The 27,078-nt window shown below is 42.2% G+C and overlaps 1 protein-coding gene across 1 annotated transcript in view; it reads right to left on the bottom strand.

Moving 5' to 3' along the window:
- tgfbr3 (transforming growth factor, beta receptor III) overlaps window positions 1–27,078 on the bottom strand; it is a 256,137-nt gene that overhangs the window by 226,680 nt on the left and 2,379 nt on the right. The window contains exons 4-5 of the mRNA XM_086047795.1: window positions 26,780–26,880; window positions 16,117–16,178 (exon numbers count right to left, since the gene is read on the bottom strand). The gene's annotated coding sequence lies outside the window, so the exon portion shown is untranslated. The remainder of the gene's footprint in view (window positions 1–16,116; window positions 16,179–26,779; window positions 26,881–27,078) is intronic.

Consider the following 27,078-nt stretch of genomic DNA (forward strand, 5'->3'; position numbering starts at 1 on the left):
ATTTCTTAGAATCAAGGAAAACATTTCACTTTGGCCAAACAGACAATTTCACAATTTTAGGCAAAACGTACATATTTTTTAGAGTGAAGTCACATTTTCATAGAAAAAGTTATACTGCCTTCATATACATATACAAAAACATTTGATTATTTTTATATCAATTTCTTAGAATATTGCCTTTTTTCAAGAATTAAGTTATGTATAGAACAAAAGCAAAAAAATAGAACTTTACTGTTTTTAAATAGGTAAATGTTTTTTGGAGATTTGTATATTATTTCAGAAAACAGTGGTATTTTTAGATGAAAAATATGTTCTTCAGAATGTCAGTTTTATTTTCATGGATTTTTTTACGTAGAATAAAGTTATATATTTTTTTGAATAATTGTACAAATTGATATACCATTTTGTTAGAAAGTGTTTTTTAGAATAAAGTCATCAATTTGTCAAGAAAATAGAAAAATATTTTAGTTCTAAAAAATATTTTTTGGAGAAGAAACTTGCACAGAATTTATTTCTAGAATATTGTTAATATTTTTCATAATCAATTTGTGTCATGTACTTTTTTTAAGAAAATAGCTCTGTTTTTAGAAGAAAGTTGCACGTCGAATTTTTTTTTCTAAATCTTATTTTAAAATATTAATGTATTTTTAAGAAAAGATGTGTATATTTTTGTCGTAAAGTATTTTTTAGAGAACACAGTTATTTTTCCAGTTTTTTTTTTCCAGAATAGTCAAAGAAGAAAGTAATTTTTGATGCTGCCATTTTTGTTTCTGCCTGAATGACGGTTGAACTGGCCGAGCTTGGGCTGTTCTCATCTTTTCTTTCCATCCCGTTGAAGACGGAAGTCAGCTAAAAAGGCTCCCAGGCCAAAAGAACAACGCCCCCCACCACCACCACCACCACCATTGGCTTGGGAAGCTGGTGTCCTTTGTTGCGGAGGCCTCCTTCATCTTGACTAGTGTGCAGCGCTTGGCATCACGAGTTTCCCGTTTCAGATCTGCTGCTGGCTAAAAACGTGATGCAGGTTTGTTTGTTTTTTTCATGATTCACTCCACTCCCCCACCCCCAAAAAAACGCGTTATGATAACACTGGTGGTTCTTTCTTTAGTATTTAACACGTACTAAATAAAAATGCAGATTGTGGTAAACAACATAGTAGCAACCATCATATTGTTGAGGTTAGCATATAAACGCTAGCGCACTCCTGACTGCCATACGTAGTTGATGCTAACCCGTCCGGACGGCGTCCAAACATCGGTGAAGTGGCGCTAAGGCTGCACTTTCAAGCGCTAATGTGACGACACTCGGCTATCGACGGCTCCGCTAGCGACACTGGCGGCCCGCGGCAAGGTCAACAAGTCCTCCACTGTCGCGCGGAGACCCGCCAACCCCCGACCCCGCGGCCGCCAGGAAGGTGTTAGCCAGCCTGTCAGGAGTATTGACGCGACAAGCAGGACCCGCCGCATCCCTGAGGCGCTACCTTTGACTTTTGAACCCGACACCGCCGCCCACTCGGACGGGTCCGACCTTGTCCGACTAGATCAACGGGCGTCGACAGGGGGGGGGAAAGGCACACAATTGGCTTGGGAGGTGTTCAGAAAGGTCGGTTGCATTAGCATCGAGAGGAGCTGCCAATTGGAATTAGCACCAAGGTAGGTAATTAGCTCATTTTTCTTTTCAAGAAAAGTCTTTCGAAAAAAAGCAAACTAAACATTAGAAACATCGTACCTCTTTTAAAAAAGAAAAACTTCAAGGGGAAAAATGAGGAAATATGTAAAGAGCAAAATCATAATAATTTTTTAAAAAGATAAAATGAGTGACATGACAATAAATTCAAAATACATTTTCAAGAAAATCAAGAATAAAATTCCCCCCAAAAATGTATTTCTTAATTGGGGGGGTGTAATATGTGTTTCTTAACTCTCGGACCGATGGACCGATGGTGTGGCTCGCCTCGAATGCAACGGCAAAGGGTGGATGGAAGGAATATGGGGTGGGAGGGTGTCAGGGTGGTGGTGGTGGTGTGTGGGGGTGCTCACATCACATCACTGGGGAGCGAAGTGGACCTGCTAAATAAATCAACTTAGGTTGGAGGGCCCGTCGGTGTTGCTTTGGCGGCACGGCGAGGAGGTGCGAGCGGCGGGCAGGCGGGCGGGCGGGCGGGGGTCTGGCTTGAAGGGATGCTGTTGAAAGTTTGACTGGTTGGCGCCCGGTTCCCAGTGGGCACGAGGACCAAAGACGCCAAGCACTCTGTGATTCTTTCAAACATTCAATATATTCGCTTGGTGTGAAAGGGCCCCATCTTCTCCTTCTTCTTCTCCTTCACATTAAAGCGGCAGGACTTTCCCATTGGCTTTCCATCAGCGGCACTTTGAAAAGTCCCGCTTAATGATTTCAAGCTCTTTTAAGAACTTACTTTGGGACAATTTCTTTTCATGTGGAGATGAGCGAAGGGCAAGGGGGAGGGAACATGAGGGACTTTGGAATTATCCGACTTTAGAAGGAACATTGCTTCTATGCTGTCTAATTGGACGCGACTGACTTTGGTTTTAATCCACTCGCCATTGGTTTTATTTGCGCGCTGACTTATTTATCACAGACACGCCTCGTCTTTCGCTGCCGGCGTCCTGACTACGGTGGAAATGAAGGATGCCAGCAGGATCAAGTACTCATCTTGCCAGATCTGATTAGATTTTCTGGGATGATAAATTTAATAAATAAATAATAATAAAATAAAATCTAGGCAAAGTTAGCGGGTTTTTTTCAAGAAAAAAAAGACATTCTTACGAGAATCTAATAGTTTCCTTCGAGTCAAAATAAGCTTTTTATCAAGAACGAACATCAAACTTTTAAAAGAATTGGGGGGGGGATATATTTTTATTCAGAAAGTAATACTTTTTCCTTACAAGAAAATATTTTGGTTTGCAAAAAAGGAGTATTTTTCATAGGAAAAGTATCAAAATCATTTATTTATTTATTTTTCAAAACCTGGGTGTTTTACATTTTATTTTATTACGTTCGGTTCAGTTAGAAGTAGGGTTAGGTTTAGGGTCACTGTATGTACAGTTAGGTGATGTTCGGTTTAATTCAGGGTTAGGTAGGAGTTAGATTGCGTTTGATTTTAGGGTAGGCTTGGGTAAGGTTGGTTTAGTTTATGGTTAGGGTTATGGTTACTTGAGGTTAAATTAGGTTAGGATTAGTTTAATTTGGGGTTTGTTAGGGTTAGATGAGGAATAATTTTAGGGCAGGTTTGGGTTAGGTTGGTTTGGTCTATGGTTAGGGTTTCGGTTATCTTATGGTTACTGTCAGGGGTTTGGGTCCAATTCAGTTAATTTTAGGGTTAGGGTTAAGTTTGGTATGAGTTGGGATTAGTTTAGCTAGTCTAAATAAATGCTTAACTGTGAGATGGGTACCATCAGCAGCGACAAAATAAATGAGAAAACTAAACGAAAGGTTTGCTCAGATGAGAAAACAAGAGCAAAAAATTCAAAAATGCTTGCTCGCTTCCAGTTCGGAAATGAATGTTTGTGTTACCTTCATGCAGGCAAATTTATCTTAAACTGCAGAGGTTCGATGAGAGAGGTAAAGTTGGCAAGCCAAATAGGAAAACCCAAGGGCCGCACATATAGAGACTGAGCCGCGACATTCGATTGCGATGTGAGCCAGTTCAGGGTGCTGGATGTTGCGCCCCCTCGAGCGCCTGACACCTTCAAATAAGGCCGGTATTCGGTTTCAGGGTTTGGGTTAGGTTAGGGTTTCAAATTTCAATCGTTCAACGAGGGAACAATTTGATTTGAGAAATTGCTCGTGTATTGAAATCCGCAATACAAGCCCGATAAGGCGTTTTGCCGTTTTGACAGCGTTTGATCTGATTGGTGGGTTGATGTTGACGCGCTTTCGGCTGCATTTTGTCAGCTGACGCTCCAATTAAACGCTCGACTGAGGGATGTGTAACATCGGCGGCAACCGCGCGAACGGGAAAACTAAACAAAAGGTGTGCTGGGACGAGAAACAAAAGGACAAATTCCCCGCGTGCTCCCTCCCAGTTAGCAACTTAATGGTTGTGTTTACCTTCACGCGCACGCGCACGCACGCACACACAGTGAAGGCTTCCTCTCAAGGCTCTGCTTCAACATACTGTATTTGACTCTAGGAAACATTGCATCCCGTCTTATTTTCCCCGTCACTTGCTCATTCCCTTTGTTCCCGGGCCGCTGTTAAGTTTGCCGCACTTTGCCGAGCGGCGGCAGACGTGTCTGGAGGCGTATCGCCGGCTGACAGAGGCTGGCGTGCACCAGGGCTGACAGGCGGGAAACTCTTGTTCTTGCTTTTTTGTGCCGGCGCTAACACAACACCCCTGTGATTAGAATCTCCTTCTGATATCGCCCGCAATATTTCTACACGGCGGCGAGAGGCTGCCAAAACCGACAAGCAAACGCGGCGTGAGACGGGATGGGACGGGGCAAGTGATGGCGCGAGAAGAGCGGGTATTTAAAATATTGAAGCCCTGACTGCTTTATTGTGGGTTTGTTTGTTGATTGCACGCTTTGGAAAGCAGGGAGAAGACAGCAGTGGAGCTCGTGGAAAACAACGGCAACGTCCAGCGGCAACAATCAAACTGCACGTTGTTACGTATGGATAAAAATCATACCGTACAGTACGGCATAAAATGTATAGATTTTTTTTTTTTTATGGATTGGGTGTATATGCCTTTGCCCTTATAGAGGAGTTTGCAATTGCCACACTTGCACTGACCTGTTATCTTGGGTTTCAGGAGCTTTGCTGAATCTGTAGCGCAATATCTACCTTCGGAAAATAACCCCAAAAAAACCCACAACAACAACCCTGCATAAGACGGACAATCACAAGTAGAGTAAAGGGACCTCAAAAAATAAAACTAACTGATATCACTAGTGGTACGTGGGCTCCCTCTGGTGGTCCATAGAATAATCACTGCCTAAACAGTTAGCTGTACACTTAGGTCTACAACACTACTGTATTGGAATTTTTTTTTTTTAAGTGACGCTTGGTGCAAAAAGTTTGAGATACGTCAGGCTACCAACAATGCTGCCGTAGCTAACTTGTTTAAAGTGCTAATGCTAATTGTTAATTGCATTGCTAGCTCTGCCATTTTGTTGAATGCATTCTGCATTTATCACAACTATGCACTTTCATAAATAAATTAATTTCTTAAATAACAAAATATGATTTTAAATACTGAAAAACAACTGAGCTTGGTCATTTAACGAATGAACCGCCAAGTCTAGATTCCATTGTTTTTCAAAAAGATGACCAATGCAACCTTGTCTACAACTGTTTTTTTTCCTCCTCTAAAAATGTTGCACCCCCCCACCCGCCATAAAATAGCAAACCAGGGTGTAACTGGCCCTCCCCCACCCTACGCCACCGCAAACGTCACCCACCATCACACAACAACGACGCCCGCAGACAACAATTTTTAAGTGCCGCTTCTTCACAGTTTCACATTTCCACCTGCGTCCCAGACAAAAGAGTCATTTACATTTCCTTGGGCAAGACCCGACCCACCCCCCCTTTCCCCCCCCACACATGCCGCCACCCCTATCCCAACGCCCGCCACCTCCATGTTTCACTCTGCTCCCCTGCTAACAAAAGCTTATTTAACCCGAGGTTGGATTACACCAGCGAGGTGATTGCCTGGCCCTCTTCCAACACCCCCATTATCAAAGGGGCGGCCACCTTCATTAATGTATTATTAACGAGCGTGTCACAGTGTCGTCCCCGCCGGGGCAGGTGGTGGGGGTCCGTCCGACTAATGGCGAGCGAGAAGGGCCCGGGCGAAGCGCCGCGTCCCTCGCCGTCATCCTCCGTGGAGCCGCGGTAGCAATTAGCTAAATTGCGTATTTTCACTGTTAAAGACAGCGGGCTTTAATTGAAAGCGACTCCCCCACTGAGACACACACACAGGTGGCCAATCTGTCACGATAGGCTACCTCTCTCAACCTTTAATAAAAACAACAAACGCTAATAACGAGCGCCTTGCAGACTAAGACGCGCATCAAAGAGCTTCCCAACAAAGAGAGTGCGTCAAGACATGTTCGCAGGGCGCTGGAGTCGACTTGAATTAAGAGTAAATAAATGATGAAAATGCAATAAGTGACAATTAGGGGAAGAGAAGCCACACGGCGGTAATTAAAATGCATTGAGAAGGTGCAGCAAGGGAGCAATGATGAAGCTACTTTTTCTTTTTTGAAATGAAGATCTAATGAGACCTTTGATATCGCATAATCGTGATCCACTCTAAGTTATATTTTGTATTTTCTTTCAGTTGGCTATTGCCTGCTTCCCCCCGGCAGCGCAGGGGGGTTCGCACCTGGGAGCTATTTTAATCAACTCCCACGCTCGCTCTGCGGCCACATCAGGAAGACACCAGATTGTTCCTTTGGGCCTCTTCGGAAAGTCATATCTCTTAACTTCTATACCATATTTCCATAAATAGGAAGTCAACCCCCCAAATTCTTGAGAAGAATATGTTCTATTCAGGCCCGCTAGTTGAAACACGGCATTCTGATTAATATTGCATTTGTGGGATATGAGTCAAGCAGCAAAATCCACCCCTTTTTGTCCATCTCAGGGGGCGGCCATTTTGTCACTTCTGTTGACTGAAAATGACATCACAGTTGCTCAGGGCTCAGGTAACGACCAATCACAGCTCAGCTTCAGAAAACAGCTGAGCCATAGACAGGTGAGACATCACAGTTACTCAGGGCTATCGTGGCGGGTGAATTTTGCTGCTTAACTCATATTCCACAAACGTAATATTAATCAGAATGCCTTGTTTAGACTAGTGAAGGTGCATAGAACATATTATTGCAAATAATTTGGGGGGCAAAAACGGCCTAATTATTCACATTTTATTCAACAAAGTAACTTTACTGTATGGTTTTATAAAGTAAAGTACAATATTGTAGAGTGCTGTTTTTCCTGTTACATTACATATTACATTACAGTGTACAGTATATATATATATATATATATATATATATATATATATATATATATTTATTTATTTATTTATTTTTTTTTTTTTTTGGGTGTCTGGAACGGATGAATGTCATTTCCTACTCATTTCAATGGGGAAAGATGATTTGAGATACAAGTGTTGTGAATTGCAAGCATGAGTCACAAATTGAACTTGTATCTCAGGGTGCCACTGTACTTCTGGGTTGGTACTTCAAAGTTTAAGAACCACTGGTCCCTACGGTGTAACATTGCTCCCATGTTTTGGCCACCACATTTGGCCACCACATTTGGCCCAAACTTGAAAAGGAAAGTCATTTTCAAGAAGGTCTAAGTAAAGCCTCTTTTGCAAAGGTGGCTTCCTTGCCCCCCTTTGCCTCCCCCTACTCCTTCCTTCCTGCGCTATTCACACTCCCGCCCGGCCGCCTAATTGACTTCATGTCTGTTCACGAACGCGACGGAGCCCTCCACCTGCTCGCGTCCCATTCGCGGCGTAACACCCGAATTCTCCCGCGCTCGCACTCTATTAACGCGCACACGGCCAAGTTCAGCTCCCTGCTATTACAAGATCCAATCTCATTTTCAACCCAATTTAACCCAGACCACCTCAGACAGGGAGGTGGAGTAGGCGGGGGGGGAGTGCTGCGGCAGGCTTACTGTAATTATCAACGCACACAACAAGTCAGAGTCGAGAACATTCACTCTATCGTTCACTCCAATTATGATACAATACAATACGGACGCTGACACAGAGAGACGCCGAGCGATCCGATTCACTTCACTCACGATGCGATTCAGTCCAATGGCGACACTCCGAGATCCGTGCCAATTGAGTAATAACGCGAAACGGTCAGCAAGCTACTCCACCACTTCCATCGCAATACCATTCCCGCCAATTGTGATAGTTCACGTCAGGTAAGATACTATTCACTCCAATTACGATTCACTCTAACAATGAACCATCCACAATGTACATAAAGCTACTCCAGTGAGATGTGATTCACTCCGGTTACAATTCAATTGGATTTGCTCCGATAACAATACAATTCATGCCAATTTCAAGATGATACATTCGTGATACGTACAAAGCGACTGTCATGCGAGTCACTCAAGTTATATGGATTAACGATACTTAGAGAGCTACTCAACTGTGGTGTGATTCACGATGGCGGCGTTACGATAACATTCACTTCAATTACGATGCCTTTCAATCAATTTTGCTAAGACTGACTCCAATTCTATTATTATATAATACGGTCACGATATGTATAAGGCTACTCCGATTTGATGCAATGTGATTCGCTCTAATAACAATGCAATACGATACATACAAAACTACTCTGATACGATGTCAATAACAGTAAGATTAAATTTATTTGTGAAATGATTCACTTTGATTATGATGCGATTCACTCCTATTACGCCACGACAATATAGTTACGATACGTATAAAATTGCTATGATGCCATGTATTGCACTCCGATAAAAATGAACCACGACTTACTCAAATTACGATACTATTAACTTCATTTATGATACTCACTCCAATAATGACAGGATAAGAGTCACTCCAATTACGATATATGCACAGCTACTCCAATGAAACACAACTCACTCCAGTTTCGATAAGCTTTGATTAACTCCAGCAACGACACGATAATCTTTATGCCAATTACAATTTGATCAATTCCCCAAATGTATAAAGCTTCTGCAATGTGATATGATTCACTTAAATTATGATGCAATTATATTCGCTCCAATGACATGATGATAGGGTGAGATTCACTCATATTACTATATAATAAGATTCATACTATAAAATTCTAGTGTCTATTAAAGATTCCTCCGTTTCGATTCAACCTTCCAGGTGCCCAAATTATGATGAATAATTCACTTATCTTAATGCACTCACTTCAAGTGACCTACATAAATGACTTTTTAATTTTTTTTATAAATGTATTTATAATGAAGTGGTCCTTTAAGTATATTCCACTTCGCTAAGAGATCACATCAAATAATTTGCCTAGATTTTTTTGAAGACACAGCAAACAATTGTATGTTTGCGGTTTCAAGGCAGTTTGGTGTTTAGTCCAAACGTGACAACAGCTACCAAGCTAGTCCGAAGGCCTTATTTGCTGCATTCCGTGTCTGTTTTGCACATCTCGTGTTTCTCGCAAGAAGACGTCGACTATTGTGCGTTGGTGATCATGAGGTGACTCCGTGTTTTGCAAAAGCACAACAGCTAACCAAGTTGGTCTGAAGACCTCATTTGCTGCATTTTTCTGCATTGCTGTGTTTGATCTGTACAATTCCTCCTCTTTGTCGCAAGGTGTACAAGGTACATTTGTGTGTATATGGTCACCTGACAGCTCAAAATTTACGACAGAGTAAGAGCATCTGCCATGTTGTCCAGAAGACCTACAGTACGCAACCGGCCTTTTTTTCTTGCAAGACAACAAAAACAATTGTATATTTGTAATCATAGTTTGCTTCATTCCCTGCCTGCTCTGTTCAATCTTTTCTGCTTCTTGCAACAATTTCACGTTTGTGTTCATCAGTTGCCCTTGTATACTGCATTCCGTGCATCTGCTCCGTGCATTTTCCGACAAAAGAGTCAGTCTTAGCACACTAGCAGGAGTGGGAGGAGGCGGAGGATCTCGGCGGGACGTTGCTCCGAGCTCCCCTCGAGCGCATACAACAGATCGTCAGCCGCCGCGCGGCGGATCCGTGTTTCGCCGGCGCACCGACACCGGCTCGCGTGTGATAGCGACGACTCCCGTTTGCCCTTCTTCTTGGTCGTCGTCGGCGTGTTCTTCCTCGCAGCCATGGTGACTTACTTAGCGAGCCATCTGTGACTCAAGTGCAGCACAGTTAGCCCACTTTTACACGCATTACCCCCCCACCCCCCAACCCCCAAGCACTTTTAGGATGGTAATGAACCAGCAGCTTTTTACTGTCAATCAATAATTGAACATCCAATGAGGAAGAGGTTATTTAAGGCAGCTTTTGCCCGACATGACCTGTAACATTTGTTACATTATTTGAGATTTTTTTTCTTTTTTAATCATAACATTGGTTAATTACAATATAAATGGTTAGTCATTTGCCTTATGAAACATAGGTTACTTCGTTCATTGTAAATAACAAAATACTGAATATTTTCAAATTAATTTGAACTTTAATTAATTTTAAATGTAATACTTTTTTTTTTTAAATTAAATTAATCGGAGTTAAATCAACTAATCAAACAATACATTTTCAAACTACTGTGATTAGCTGTCGATCAGTTCAGGGTGTACCCCGCCTACCGCCCGAAGACAGCTGGGATAGGCTCCGGCATGTCCGTGACCCTAGTAAGGAAAATGGATGGATGGATGCATTTTCAAAATGGGAATGAGTCATTTCGCAACCAAGACCTGCTGTGAAAAGTCAAAATCCACCAGTAATTAGCTAAAGGATTGGATCTGGTGCTAAACTGACAGTGCATCTGGAAAGCATTTTGTATGTTAAGCTTGGTCTCAAAACTGGAATTACTTCAGTTTCTAACTTAAAATGTGGAAAAAGCAAAGCACTGTGAATCCTTTCGGGACGCACTGTAACAAAAAGATTTGAAATTGCTTTTAGATGCCACAGGTTGGCAGCAAAGCACCGCTAAAGTCTGAATGAAACTCCTTAGCTCACTTCAACATACTTCCTGAATAGACAAATTTGTGAATGTTGAACCGAAAATATGCAGAGATTGCCGTTACAGTACTTCCTGTTTTAAATGGCATGACATCCGCACTACATGTGTGTTGTCGCACACAAACAGGGGCGAACACATGGTCTCAGCCGCTCGCACCCAGTCCTCATTTTCACCTCATTCGCACCCGCGAGGGAGGCAGCGTTGACGCCAAGTTCGGGTCATAGCCCGACGGCGCACCCCCCTGCTGTAGGTAACACCTCCGAGCATCTGTCAAGTGGCGCCCGATGCCTATTCATGTCGCTCGCCGACACGGCCCGTGACGTGCTCGGCAAACGCCGGGAGGGGGGCGGGGGCTGGTGGGTGCGTCGGGGAATCGTTAGAATTGCGCTCACGTTCCGACGCCATTTTCAAGGGAAATAAACATTCATGCTAGTGCGCTGAAATAAAATGACAAGCACAAAAACCAACTGTGACTTTAGGACTTGTATCTCTTGTGATGTGCAATACTATCTCATGAAATGAAACTTTATTCAAGAGAATTTAGAATTTTTTTAAAAAATCGATCAGCAAAATGCTAACGTACATGCTAAATAACCCTTAATATGCTAACGATATTTCCACTATCATTTTTGGATACTTTACCTCGATGACGCATGAATAACGAAGTTGGCACGGGGAACAAGCCCTGCCATGCCCGACAGTCTGCCCCCCCCCCCCCCCCCCCCCCCGAAAGGTGTCTATACATGCCACAACATGGCAGCAAAACACTAAACAAAGTTCGTAAACTCACTTCATCATAGTTCTGTGGCCCCAAAATGCCACAAAATGGCGGCAAAGCACTACGTCAAGATCCTCAATTCACTTCAACAAAGTTCCTTGGCACCAAGATACCACAGGATGGCACCAAAACAATACTTTTCATTCTACACAGCTTTGGCCTGAGCACAAAAAGAGCAAATTATGCAAGTTTTTTAGTGAATGACGGAGAATAGGTTCCCCCCCCAAAAAATCGGCAAATGGGTTGATTATATGCGATTAGCAAACATGTGCAGGACATTGCATTTCATTAATCATGACATAAAACCTAAGCACAAATATATTTAATATCATTTATTGCTAATGTGTTTGGACTTTATTTTTTTCCAATCAACTGCACCAAAAGATGTTCGGACATAAAATTTGCAATTAGCATTATGCTGTCTTACATGGTACTTTCGATGAATGCGCAAGCATGTTTAGCACAGCAATTGTGTTTAAACATTTGATTATTATTTGATTATTTCACTAGTTATTGCATAAACAAAGATATGCTATACAGTACTTACATGTTGTGGGTTTAGCAGTGTAAGTAACAAATGTTTTGTAAACCCACCCTACCAACAAATCTTCACTGCTCTCATAATCATTGCAATTAGCATCATGCTAATTTACATGGGGCATGCCTACAGCATGCTAACATGATTGGCACGATTTAAATAAGCATTGAGGACTCAAAACATCTCGGGCACGTAACAAATTGGAGGCAGCACGAGACCTGTTTGTCAAAGCGCTGCTAGAAGCTAAGGGCTAATAGCATCCTTCAGCTACACTTTTGGTCCTTCGTTCCTGCTCTCCTCGTATTCCCCCAAGTGGAAGTGTGTCCCCTGCGCTTCCGTTAGCCCACTTTATCTCGAGAATTCCATAGCTTCGAGACCTTCAAGCGCTTTGCTTTAACTCTGCGACATGTAGATGCAGGCGCGGCCTCGTCGTGCATTATTCATCATCTAAACGCTGCCGTCTCATTGTGGAGCGGACACGGGGAGCGATCCTTGACTCGTTTTTTTTTTTCCCCCCTGGAAGTACACCCAAATAAAAAATTCAATCCCTGGTTGGCCCAATCCTTCATTAGTTGGGCCTCTTTGGAAAACATTATTGTTGTTCTGAGGGTGGCGTTTGAGTGACAAGGTGGCGCTCTTGACTTGCGTTGAATTAAAAGCGGATCCACCGGCGCAGGTTTGCCGATATTGGAATGGACATTTGCATATTTGCAGCGATATTAAAAAAGGATTAACTCAGCGGAGCACAACAAGTGGAGGGAGAGTGTGCGGGGGGGGGGGGGTGCTTCATATCATAAATGACACCAAGGTTGGAAGGAGGGGGGAGCGCCCCCACCCCCCCCCCCCGTCTGGCAACCTGATTAGTGCTTCTTAATTAGGACAGCTTCTCATCTCCGTCCTCGTGTTCAGCAGGAGTTTAGTCCCCACGTTCAATATTTACTCGGCACTCCCGCACTTGTACCGGCACTTTCTGCAGCGGGGAAGGGAGGGCTCAAGGGGGCTGTGGGGCGAGGGGGTGCTCATAGGCAGGTTCATCACGGAATTATCCCGGAATGTGCAGGTGCTAGCCAATTAGCCAGCTGGCATTTGAAGGACTTTTAATTAATATTTAGTCACACACAGGTAAGGTCGGAAACGAGCGGAAGGGCAGCGAGCGTACTTCACGGAAATCTTCACAGAAAACCGATAAACGCGTTGGAAATGTCACCCAAAGTCACACCTGTAGTTTAAAAGCGACATCAATTGCATGGTTTGACAAATTTTCCGATTTTGTTTTTTGTGTTTTTTCATTATAAAGTTTGGTGATTACTGACTAATAAATTTGCCTTGTATTGTATAAGTATTCATGCCGATTACAATATTCCGATTACAAAACGATTCAGTCCAACTATGAAACAATCCATTGCAATTATGAAATGATCAAGAAGAATTACCCCACATTCCATAAGATACGATTCACTACGATTATGAAACCATACAATTTGATTTGATTTCAGTTACGGTACAACACAATACCGTCAATTTATAATGTGGTTGATTCCAAATTAAAATATGAAATGATTCACTCCAGCTGCAATACGATACAATTACCGACGATTATGATACAGTACTAATCACTTCAGTTATGATGCGTTGCAATTCAGTCCAAATACAATGTGTTGTGATTCACTCCAATCACGATACGATACGATTCACTCCAGTTGTGATGTATGATTCACTATGATTACGATGCAAAATAATTCACTCAAAATTCAGGAATGATGTGATGTGATTCACCCCAAATACTAAACAATACAATTCACTTCTGCTACAATGCGATACGATTCGTTCCAATTACAGTGCAATATGATTTACTCCAATTGCAACGCACTTCATTCCAATTCCGATGTGATTCGGTCAAAACATGCGCTATGTTGGGATAGCCCCTGATTTTGCTCTCCATAAGCAAGTAAAGACGTTGTGGAGGTGCGCGGCTAAACAATATTACGCTAGCCCAACAAAGCTACATGAACACAAGCACACAGCCCGCGGCAAGGCGTCACGCTTTAGTGGCCGGCTAACGTGCGCCTGTATTCACGCCCCGAGGCAGCCGCGGGGTTCCCGGCCGGCCTGGCCAACGTGTCGGATTATGGGGGGGGGAAAAAAATCCCAAAGATCCTTACCCGGGAGGATGCGGGGCGGCTGCCGTGGCGGTTGAACTTTAACCCCGGTCCCCCCGGCGTCACTGGCATGTGGAAAACATGATGAGGTCATGGCCTCCGATGTGATTTGGAAAAACACGTCATCAATGTTTCATATACAGTATGCTCACCGGCTACTTCATTAGGTACACCTAAGAGGGGTAACTGAAAGTAAAGAAAGGTGCATACTGGATAGGAGTGAGTTGTGCCATCATTACACTGAATCGTATCACAATTAAAATCGTATCAGATTGCATTCTACTGCAATTGGAGTGAATTGTATCTCGTAATCGCAAATGTACTGAATGCGAAAGTTAAATACAACTGAACTTTACTGAACAAATGTACTATACTGGATGCGCGGTTTGAAAATGTAATTTTGTGATTCTTTTGCGTACCACTAGAGGGAGTGTGCGTAACACGGGTGGCCCCACTCTTTGTGAATCACTGGTCTATGGAACGAAACAAAAATGTTACCTTTTACTCAGACATAAACCAACAAAACGCAAAATCTGAGAAAGTGATGTTTTTTAGCGGCGTCTTTTTTTTTCTTCTGAGCTACAAGTCACATCGCAGATCAGTGATACATCCAGTGATATGTTTGTCTCATCCCTCACGAGTTTACGAGTAAGTGAAGTGCATACTAAGTGCGTGCTGACTGGGAGTCGCTCGAGCACAATTAAAATGTGTTTGCTCTCCCGGTGTTAGTGCCTACTGACGAAGAGGAGGAGGAGGAGGAGGAGGAGCAGGGAAGGGCGAGGGGAGAAAAAAAAAATTCATATTAGCAAAAATAAATGTTGGCGGGAAAATTGTGGCTAATGAGTCAAGAGACTGCGCCGGTTCACATGCATTAAAAGAGCCATCATTAGGAAATTAGGGCCCAGATTAATCCCGTTAATGACACGCCGGCGCTCCTGGGAGGGATGAGAAGAAAAAGATAGCGCGCCCAGATGTCGGCCTACGACAGCTCCCCCTCTCTTCCACTTGAAATGCAAAACGAGGAGGAAGGGGGGGGGGGGGGGCGGGGGTCTTGTCGTCGACTGCTAATGAGAGCAGATCCTGAAGATGAGGGGCGAGAGACATTGCGAGGAGGACGGAGAGAGAGAGAGAGAGAGAGAGAGAGAGAGAGAGAGAGAGGAGGCTGGATAAATGAGAAAAAGAAGAAGAGGAAGAGCGTAGGATAAGACTCGGCAGCGGGAAGTGTGATGTCCCCAATTAGGTGGGATGTCGCCCCCCGTCTGGGCCCGCCGTAATAAAGCCCTCACTCGGTATTCGCCGGCACACGGCTCCGACACTGTTAACATTCTAATATGTCGCCGGCGCGCGCGAACATTAATTACTTTGGCCATTTGGACGCCGCTCGCTGTTTGCTCCCCGACGGAAAACGTGAGCTCGGGCTTAGCGCCGTTACATTAAGAAATAATACGCCCTATTTACCCGCCCAGCACGCCTCCCGCCTGTTGACTTTTGCGTGCGAGCGCCCAGACACACAATTATTCGCCGAATTTGAACGTCCATGTCGGAAATGGTTCTTCGACACACGTAAACTATACAGCGGTAGCTGGATATAAAATGATTTTGAAAAAGTTTAACGTAAGTTGGGGGACATGTAAATCACGGTAGCAGTGTAGAACGCAGGCTCTCTGCTTGACACGGGCTACAGTACATTTACATTTCATTACAACTAATCTCGGGCCTATCAGGTCGAGCCGATAACGGCATTCATGCTCACCTCGGTTGGAAATGTTCTTCTCCGAATCGTATTGCATTGCACATGAAGTCAATCACATTGTGATTGGATTGAAGTCATTCAATGTCATTGACGAATTCACTTGTTTTTTCACAGTGCTGCTACTCAATGCCAGCAACTTATTTATACTTTTTTCACTCACAACTCAGTTTAAAAAAAAACAGGTGAGCCGTGATTGGTTCTTACCTGAGCCCTCAGCAACTGTGATGTGATGTTCAGCCAACAGCAAGTGGCAAAATGGCCGCCCCCTGCGATGGACAAAAACGAGTGGATTTTAATGCTTAACTCATATTCCACAAACACAATATTAATCAGAATGCCATGTTTTGAATAGTGGGCCTGCATGGAACATATTATTGCACAGACAATTTTGTGGTTGATTTCCCTTTATATTGAAACTGTTCTTAGCAGAACACTAAGATCCTTAATAAGTGACATTTTACACAAATCTCTCCCCGTAGATTTTGGTCCATGAGACCAAGGCTAGCGATTTCGCTGGCTTCAACAGCACCTTCGGGTAAGCCTGGTTTGTTAAAAAGTGATCAGTAGGAAAAGCAACCGTGGCAGGCTGTCGGCATTAAAAGGTGCACGAGTCATTTTCGTCTTGGAACGTAATCCGACATCTTTGGCCAGCCTGTATGGGGCACTCGCTTAGCGCCTCACTGCTAACCGCTAATGCTGGAGCCGCAGCTAAATGCCGGCAACAGGCGCTGTGCAATACAATGTCAGCATAATCAAGTCGTGGGGTTTTTTTGGTCCTTAATTGGAGATTGAACTTGATTTCAGGACGACATTGTGTTGCTGTCGTCAGTAGTAAGAGTTTGTGAAGGCAAAACATTTGCAAGGTGCCACTATGGAATAATTGGAGAAAATCGTAATGTATTATAATTGGAGTACATTATATTGCATCATAATTGGAGTAAAGATGTTTTGTGTTGCAAGCTAAAATCGGAGCAACTAGCGAGCTTTATATACTGTGCGGCCACCGCTCGAGTTAAGTGAAAAAAATGGAGGATAATACCCTCGCATGTGTGCCTGGAGAGTCATAGTCAAACCCAAATAGAAAAACTCCCAAGGAGGAACTCCAAATCTTGCTGACGACCTCACTCACTAGGCCACACCCCTTTAAAGGCACAGGAACACCCCAATAGATGATCAAATCAGTTTACTTCCTTATGCCAGCACATACTGTACTGTATACGCGGCGTGTTTTTGTTGTTGGCCTCCCCTGCCTTGTGTTGCGGTGGCCGTGCTTGTCTTGCGTGCATTATTGATGCGGCGGGCGGAGGCAGGTGGGGAGGCCCAGGAGAGGCGGCCGGCCAGCCGGCACTGGCTGATCAAGGCAACGGGGCCTGGCAGGCTGCTGTTTTTGTCGCACTGCAGCGCGCCACCTTTTGTGCGCTCGCGTCTGCCTCTGTTCTACCAACTAATCGGCATCCGCGCGACAATGTTAATGCCTGTCTTCTGTCACAGCATTATCGCTTCATTGCTGGGTTCACAAATCGGCGCGGTCCTGTGAAACACACTTTTGTACAATTTTGGAACCTTTTTTAATCATCACCTTAATGTTGATGTCTGTAACGCGGAAACACCATTGAAAACACAGCGTGAAAATAAGAAAATTGAAAAAAATGTGTATTCCACAGGACAGCGACAAAATACTGTGGTGTCGTTGAAATGAATGGAAATGCCATTAATCCATTCCAGTCATATATATATATATATATGTTGTACACCGGTATACATGTCATGTAACAAGAAAAACACTCTAGAATATTGTACTTTACTTTATAAAACCATACAGTAAAGTAACTTTACTGAATAATATGTGAATAATTAGGCCGTCTTTGCCACATTTTTTGCTTCAATTCCATGGACACTGTGCTTCTTTTTCTGTGCCTTGGCCACCTGGGGGCTGTATAATATGCACATACACAACTCCCCAGTCAGGTGCAGTAATATTAGTCGTTCTTTGCAAAGGATAAAGAACATATATCGTGTATACATGTGTTGCTCCACCATTTTGGTTCAAAAAGGTTGTTACCTAAAGCGTTATAACAATGCAACATTGATGCTAGTCGGTTGTTAGCCCGTCCATGGGCGAGATTGTATTTACGTATTAGCATGAAGCTAGCAGACTCTAAAGCAAAGCAACAGTATGTGGTTGTTTTAAATATACAATGTATAGTTCTTTGTTTGATGTTTAATATGACAGTCAACTTCAACAGGATGTAGCGATAAACAACAGCTTGAAGTCTCTTCTTGAAGAAAACATCCAAGCCCAAAAAAAATCGGCCGAATGCATCTCGAAAAAGAAAGTTGGGTCGTGTAGTAGTGGTAGTAAGTAGGTTTCACAACAATCAATGAAATCGAAGGAACTTTCCTTCACAATTGGCGACCCCTATGAAAATTCACCCTCTTTTGGGGGGGTGCCGAGCCCTTAATTCCCCCGCCTTCTCGTCCCCCCCGTCCCTGCCTTATACGGACATATGTTGATGTCCATTGCCATGATTCCAAATGCATAAGCGCGTCTAAAACGTGAAATCCTCCAATGGGAGTGGAGCGTGCGTGCGGACGTTTCTTGTGCCTGGCATCCATCTGATGTGAAAATGGGATGATATTAGGATTGAAATGGGCTGCCATTATACTGTGAATGATGCTCTTATGAGAGGATCACATCAATTTCACTTCAAATGGACATGATTCATTCATTGGCTGGAGCGGCACAGGATTCTGAGGTCACACACTGCCCCCCAGTGGTAGGAACCATTCACAGTTAATCACTGCTTGCACAGTGGAGAAGGAAGATGACAGTCAAGGTTTTATGTTTGTTTGGTTTTTTTCCTTAGACATTAAAATGGAATCGATATGGAATATGTTGGATTTTTAAGACACTGAGATATTTTCAGGACATCATGGAATCACTCCATCCAGAGTGGAGTGTTATTTTTTTCTTTTTTTAAGACACCATGAATGTTTTTAAAATACCTTTTTCAAGACATTGCGGAATATTTTCAAGATGTCATTGAATTTTTTTTAAGAAATGAAGTGAAGTTTTTAAGCATCAGACAACTTTCTCAGAGAGGTTTTTCATGATTTGAACGATTTTTTTAATCATTTTTAAAGACTGTGGAAATTTTTTAAGACATCATTGAATGCAGGCTATTAAATCCTCGCATTAACAGTGGAGAATGTTTTGTTTTGTTGATGATTTTTTTTTCCTAAGACATCATGACATATTTCCCAAGATATCAAGGACTTTTTAAAATATCATTGGAATTTTTTAAACAAAAATAGCTTTCTCAACATCAAAAGAAAACAATGAAATCTACAAAAACAGAACATTTCAAAAAATGAAAATTATGTGCATTTTTAAATAAAACATTTTAAAATATCTCAAAGTTGTGACATTTCAAGCAACCGTACAAAAATTTTAAAAATTTTATTTTAAAAATCACCAAATGTGGAGAGGCATTAATTACAGCAATAAAAATGTAATGCCCCCCCAATCGTAACAAGACATTTACACATAGTGTGTGTGTGTTTGTGTACTTAATTTTATATCCTCTAGCAGACACAGCACTCCTGCAGATTGAGGCCCTCATTCAGGCTTGCAAGTGAATTTGTGGGCGACATTTTCCCATTTGCGCTCCGCGTGTTCATGGTGCTCAGTCTCGAGGATGGTTGGCATCCATGTGGGTTAATGGACTTCCTGATTGAGGTGGAATTCCCGCCATTCCCTTCGCCAAGATGGATTGAAAACGGCGGCTCCGGAGCAGAAAAGAATAGTGCTGCTGGAAAGCGCATCATCAGCGCTCATGAATGCTAATGAGCGTGCTAATGTTTCCAGATTGGACGCGGCATTACGGGACGGAGATGAAACATGTTCCGCCTGTTAGCTGCGACGGGTCTGATTTGAACTCCGCACTGGTTGGAAATGTGAGAACAAAAGGAACGCTTGTTAGGGATAAATTTACAATACATCCATGAATCGTTTTAGCTGTTTTCATTATGTGGGGGTGTGGCTTAATGATGTATGTCCACGGCGGCCCGTTTAGGCGGCAAAATAGCGAAGGCAAAATGAATGAATTACAATATCAGTATTTCCTATTTTAAATATGGAAAAAAACACACAGATTAAAAAGCTAAAATATCAATATTTATCTTTTAAATAAAATAAATTTAAAGTTTAAAATATCATTAAAAGCTACATAAAACAAGTTTTTAAATAAAAAAAATTAAAGATTAAAATACAAAGATTTAGCCTAAATTTCTTGTAAACATATTGCATTTAAGTTTTTTGAAAGAAATTTCCTCTATAAAGAAATTTAAATAATTGGTGAAATTGTCAACGCTGTGTCTAAAAATATTTTTTATTTTATTTTATATTTTTTGATATAACAAGAATTCCACACTTCTCTGACATTTTAAACTTTTTAAACTTTCTAGAAAGACAAAATTTGGTTATATTTGTAATCTAGAGATAAAAAGTCTGATTTTTTGTGAGTATTTTAACTGGCGCTAGCATGTAAAGACAGGGCACTCCTTTTCTTGTACACCACGTCTCCATCCGGAGGTGTTTAATCGGCTTATCGTGCATCATATCATTTTATTGTAAGACTTGTACTTCTTCGTTGGTTTAACTTCTTCGTGATTGGAGATGGATGCGCGGTACGCCTAGATCACGGACCATGGCGCGATCGGGTTTGTTTTCAAATGTTTTTCTATTGAATGTTTTATCGATGGCATTTTCTATTGATATCAATTATGTGTCATGATACATATTGACATTATTGGTCAAGCCCTAACTCCTAGGACATTGGAAAAAGTTTGTTGTTAAAAACTTGCATATAAAAGCATGTGTAATCTTTTGAGGCAAAAAGTCTGCTTCGTTTATCCAAGATAAAACAATACAATACAAACATTTTCTTTAATTTAAAATTTAAATTTAAAATAAAAAAAATAATTTAAAAAAAAAAACACTCAAAGTTGTAATACTCTGAGATGATAGTCCGATTTTTTTCCCCCAAAATATAAGTTGAACTATGTGACGTCAAACTTTGTCGATGCAATCATTTTGTGCGTGAACCTCCTCCGCCAAGGCGTCGGCATGGCCAGTGCAAAGTAAAAAGTGGAGCAAAGCACCCAAAAGCGACGTGTCATCGCGTTGAGCCGAGCAAAAATAAACATTTGTCGAGTGCGAGCCAAGAATTGATCGTGAGTCTTCGGGTGAGGGTGGGGGCGGCGGGAGAGAGGGGGGCAACGCGCTAGCCCGCCGAGCTTGGCCCGAGGCTGTAGCTTAGCGCCGCTTTTATACATAGTTTATTTGTACCTGTTTCTCGGACCGTTGCCGTATTGCCCGTTCCCCCGTCTGCCCCCGCCCCCGCCCGTGCCGCTCTCCTTTCAACGCGCCAGCTTGTGAATAAAACAAAGCGCTGGGCTTACTGCTGTATAATGCACCGCCTCGCCATTGGACATCAATTGACAGCACGCGTGCGCCCCACCCAGGATTGAAAGGGGGGGGGGGGGGTTGTTGGGGTGGACTCTGGTCCAGACCGCCACCAGATCTGTGGAAGGGGTTGCGGTAGCGGAGTTAGGCCTTTAAATATTTCATGGGCCCTTCAAGCACAAAAATACTACAAAAGTCACAGAGCGAGCTGCTTTGGAGGTCAACGCTCGTTCAAGGTCACGCAAAGCCTTCTGGGAAAAACGCATGCAAAAATTGCTCTGGTTCATCAATGGCGAGGTTAGCCAGTCAGCTAGCCTGAACGCAAAACTTTGCAGCGGCAACTAGGAGACGAGCAGGCGCCAAAAAAATTTAAAAATTAAAAAAAAAATTTAAAAAGAACTTACGAGGAGAGCGGAGGTTCTGATTCTTTTGTGAAAAATAGTGGTAATATTGTGACAATAGTCCTTTTTCTACAATAACAAAATTGCTTCAATATAACAAAGCCTGAGATTTTGTTATTTCGAAAAAATTAATTTGAAGAGAAGACAAAAATTTCTACTTGAAAAAAGGCATTTTGTAGCATTTTTAAAAAAGTTTTTTTTTTCTGTAAAAACTAGTTTTGGGGTATAAAGAACACCTTTTTTTTCATAATAGGTCATCACTAAAAATTAAAAGTCAGGTTTTAAAAAAACGGTCTAGTTTTGGGTGGAAAAAAGTCTTGACCTAAAAAGGTGTCGAGCAATATTTATTTTATCAAGAAGTCATATTTTTCAATTTAAAAAGGGTTGGGGGGTTTTAAAGCGGAAGTCAACCCAAACATTTTTTTTTCAAGAATATTTTTTTTTCAACAACCACTCACAACTCAGCTCCAGAAAACAGGTGAGCCGCGATTGGTAGTTATCTGATCCCTGAGCAACTGTGATGTCATTTACAGTCGACAGAAGTGACAAAATGGCCGCCCCCACAGATGGCTAAAAACGGGTGGATTAACTCTTATTCCACAAACGGAATATTTATCAGAATGCCTTGTCTCAACTAGTGGGCCTGCATAGAATATATTCTTGAATAAAATATGTTTGGGTTGACTTCCACTTTAAAGAGTCATCTTTTTCTAAAAAGAAAAAAAAAAGTTATTTTTTTATTTTGGGGGAAAAAAAGTTGCAAAACACAAAACTGAAGAGGTGTTTTTCTTATTAAATATTTATCATTATTTACATAAGCATATAATAATCGACATCCACATTTGCTTTTGACCTAATTGCTAAGTTACCTGGCCCATCTGTCCCTTCCCCCTTGCAGAACCATTAAAAACTCAAAGACGAAGAAAAATTCCCACCCGCATTGGGAACATTGAAAACATGATGACTGTTTGTGACAAAAGGAAACAGGAAGGCGGTGTGCCGAAGCCCCCCGCCCCTCGCACGTAGAAACTAAAATAAATACACCAGCTAAAGCAAACAACTTCTTGTTCAGCAGGGACGAAGGGCGGAGGGGGGGCGCAGAGATAGGGGGTGCGTGGGGGGTAGGGGTGTACCTGTCGTTAGCAACGTTAGCGGCTAATGAGACTGCGCTAGGACGGGTCACATCACATTTGTTGCCTGCCAGTCGCTTTGAACAGCTGCCACTTTATGAGACGCCTTTTGATCAGCAAATCTGTCGGAATTGCAAATCACATGTGAAACACACCCCGACACACACACACACACGTGCACACACACGACAATAGCTCCAAACAGCACACTCGTTTGTCTGTAGTGTTTACGCACACACACACACACACACACACACACACACAAATATGGATGCATTCAGATATATACAAAGTATACTGTATAGATGTCTTAAAAAAAAAAATAAGTAAAAAGTAAAAAAATATTTATTTTTTAAAATATTATTTTTCAGAAATGGAGTTGGAACCGTTTGAGATAAAATCTTACATATTTGTGAAATAAATTGTTTTGAAGAACAATCTGGATATTTCAGCATAAATAGTCCGTTTTTTTTAAGGATAGAGTTAAAATATTTTTTGGGGGAAAAGTTAATACTGCCAAAAAAAAATTGAGAATAATGCTAAAAAAATTAAAATATTACGCATTACGTTTTTTTTTATTTTATATCACATCTGAAAGATGAAACACTAGAAATAAGATCTTTTTCCAAGACAAAAGATAGCGAGACGAAGTGTAACAACGAGCCCCTGGCGTCCAGCGGGCCGTCACGAGGGACCTCCCCCTTCTCACCTTCCCCCTTCCCTCGTTGCCGCCGTGAAAATGAAAATGAGGCCATTGGCATTTCAAAGAGAATGGGCACGGGCCCCTGATCACAGCGGTCAGACCCCCGCCCTCAACATGTCCACGGTGCCCCCCACCCCCCGGCCCCACCGTAGGGACAGCACAGGTCTGCATGCATGTATACATTTTGCAAGGCGCTGCCGCTTCTTCCCTCGTAAAACATTAAAACGTTTGCTTCTTGATGTTTGCGCGGGCGTATTGGGGTGTTGGAGGGGGTGGTGGGGTCGCCTGATGCGACTGGAAGGCTATGCTGGATCACGTGCTTTCAGTCCACATCAAAGATTGCCACCGACCAAGGCTTGAATCCCTACTTTGACGCCCTAACCCTCCCATGAAACACCAACTGGACACTAACCGTGTCTTGAAACCCTACTTATCTTGAAACTCTAACCCTGTCTTGCAACCCTAATCCACTGAATCAACACAAACTTGAAACCTTAACACAAATTGAAACACTACCTTGAAACCCTAATCCTGCCCTACTTTGACTGTTCCAAAAATGCATTTAAATAAAACTAAATTATGTCTCAGCTAGCGCCATGCTTCCAACTAGACTAGCATAGCATAGACTCGCATTCCTGTCTTTTTTAATTGCGGAAAAAACACTAATATCTTGTTTTACTTGAGTAAATAGGTCAAATCAGTCAATCAAAAGCATTTTTCACGGAAATTTCTGTTCTTCCAGCTAACATAGAGAACGTTTGACACCTTCATCTGTTAGCTAGCATCTGAGCTAGCATCTAAACTCGAATCGCTGCCGTCCCTGCTCGGCCTTTGATGTTCCTCCAACTCACGCATGAAAAATTCATCCAGGACGCGCAGAAAAATTTCTTGCCACAGAGAGAAGTCATATCGCACTCAAACATTGATGCAGCCTTTAATTACTTTGATTGCTGGCGCATTACGCCGTAAATACACAATAAATGACTTGATGCAATATTGATCTGCCCTTTTTCTCAACTTGCTCTCATCAAAGAAACACACATATAATAGACGAGAATTATACACGCCAGAATTGGAGGACATTTTCTGTCTCCCCCATTAAGTGTCAAATAATATATGCACAAAATATAGATATAAATATACTGGTTGGGTAAATGAAAGAGTCCTGAGACAAAATGTAGCTACAGTAAAAAGATATTCCCAAATATTATTAGTCATGATGTCTTAAGTTGAGTCTCCGAACAAAAACACAAACTTGCTCCTAAAACCTTTTATAGCATTGTAGAGTGAGAGAAAAAAGTCAGTTATATGACTCCGCAGAAACGACATCATCAAGCTCATTGCGCTGACCACGCGAAGTTCTCTTTTCTAATTTTCAGCCATAATGAAGTGTCACTGAGACCAGAGCAATCCTGTTCATCATATTTTTTGAAAAAGACATTAAAATAAGTTTTCTTTTTTCATCATATGGTATAACTAAGTTTGTTCTTAGTTCCCACTTTGTATTGCAGCTAACACAGCTAGCATGTACTCTTGAGCAAAAACTATAACATTAGCATTGATTTGCAACCCGTTAACTCGAGTCATACTAAAATGTAATTAGCATTCAAATCGAATTTTACTTTACAAATACAATTTGAAAGGATTTATTCAGCAATATTTTAACAATATGTTAGAGCATAGCATATCTAGCGATGAGGTGAAGAAATCTTATAGATGTTCCCATGAATAAACAAAATCCTGCTGTCCCTGCATGAGTCTTTCCAACTAAAAGGACGTGCAACGTTAGTTTCATGCATGAGGTTCATTCCACACGCCTTGTTTCGCATGCTTTGATGTGTGCTTGGCATGTTGACGCGCATGTCAGCGAGCGCATTTGTAATGCTGTCTGCTGACAGTCATGTTAGCAGAGCACGCTAGCATCATGATAACCTCGCTGTCTGCGTATATGTCTGACATTCATTTTAAGTCCGCCATGCAGCAAACACAGGATTTAGGAACCAGCAATATAATACAAATATAATAGACATATTATAATTTTTCCAAATGTGCTTACTTTAGGCCAAAACAAAGAGAACGCATTTGACCAAACCACAAAACCTCGCCTTATGAAAGTCCGCTTGCTTAACTAACGCTTCCACACAATTCAAAACAGACACTTATGCTTGAGCAAAAATTGGTAAACACGTGGTAACCTGCGTAGTATTGTGTCCTAAGAAGTTTCCTTAAATATACTCGGTGTACTGAGGAAGTGCGAGAGAGCCCGAGTACGTGTTTGCTGGCTATGTAGCTACCAGTTGAAGTGAGCGATATTGCGTATCGATCCGCGGTTGCTCCTTCAAAGCTGCGAGAACATCGATCATCTCCTAAGTGGAGTCATTAACATACACGCTGTTAACAAGTGGAGCCGCAGTGTAGCGCGTCCGGGCATCAAGACAGCCATCGACACGCACGCTTAGCGGCTAACAGACACCCTCGCCCAGTGGATCATCCGTAGCTCGAAACTCTTTACTTCAGCGTGAGAGCGCGCTCATCACAAATTCAGAAGGCAAACGGAGGGGAAAAGGATCCAACAAGCTACGCAAACAAAAATGACCAGAATAACCAATAGGCCGCTAAAAGCAACAAAAAAAAAAAAGAAAAAAAAAGCACCATGCGCTACGCCCGCTAAAAGGAGCTTTTAGCATGGAACAGGCGGCAAAGGCTCGGAAATGGGCCTGCTAGCATCCTGCAAAGAATACTAGATAGGATACAGGATTCCCTAAATTACTGCACACAATACAGTAGTACTTAGAATACCACACCAATAGAATGCAGCATTATTTAGGATAGTTTACAACTTTGAATACACATAACTACTTAAGATAGAGTGCTATATAACTACACAGGACACAGATTTTACTGGCCTCTGGTTTCAAAACTAGCTATTCATCATTTTGTTGTGTACATATATGTAATATGAGGCAATCATACATTTATTTGGGTTCAAACTAGTCATAGTGGCTTGCTGAAGTTAACCATATCTACAATGTGGCCCGTGACAAAAATGAGGTTGACACCCCCTTGCATTAAAGCATAGGACTCTGCAATGTAGTAAAGAGTACTAGAAAGGACAGAGTACTCGCTAGGGTGTTGAAATGTTAGAAGGTGTTGTGTTTGCCAATACCAGTTGAATAATTGAAGCTCTGCAGAGGTTTTAAGCATCCCATCGCTGCGTCTGCTGACATCAGATCAGATCCTGAGGGGGCGCCGGTACTTCCTGTCCAACTACACAACACGCAAAAATATCAGCGGCACTATTTCCCGCCACGTGGATACAATTGTACTTGTAATTCTCCCGTTTTCTCCCGCTTACTTCCATAAATACGGCAATGTGATTTACAGCTCCTCCGAGGGCTAATTTAGGGCGGGAAAAAAAGCATGCGCATTTATTAGCGCGGAGTATGGGAAATCCCGGGGTCGGCT

This window comes from Filicampus tigris, chromosome 12 (assembly GCF_054856515.1).
Source record: "Filicampus tigris isolate MCC_2025a chromosome 12, RoL_Ftig_1.0, whole genome shotgun sequence".
Classification (NCBI taxonomy): domain Eukaryota; kingdom Metazoa; phylum Chordata; class Actinopteri; order Syngnathiformes; family Syngnathidae; genus Filicampus; species Filicampus tigris.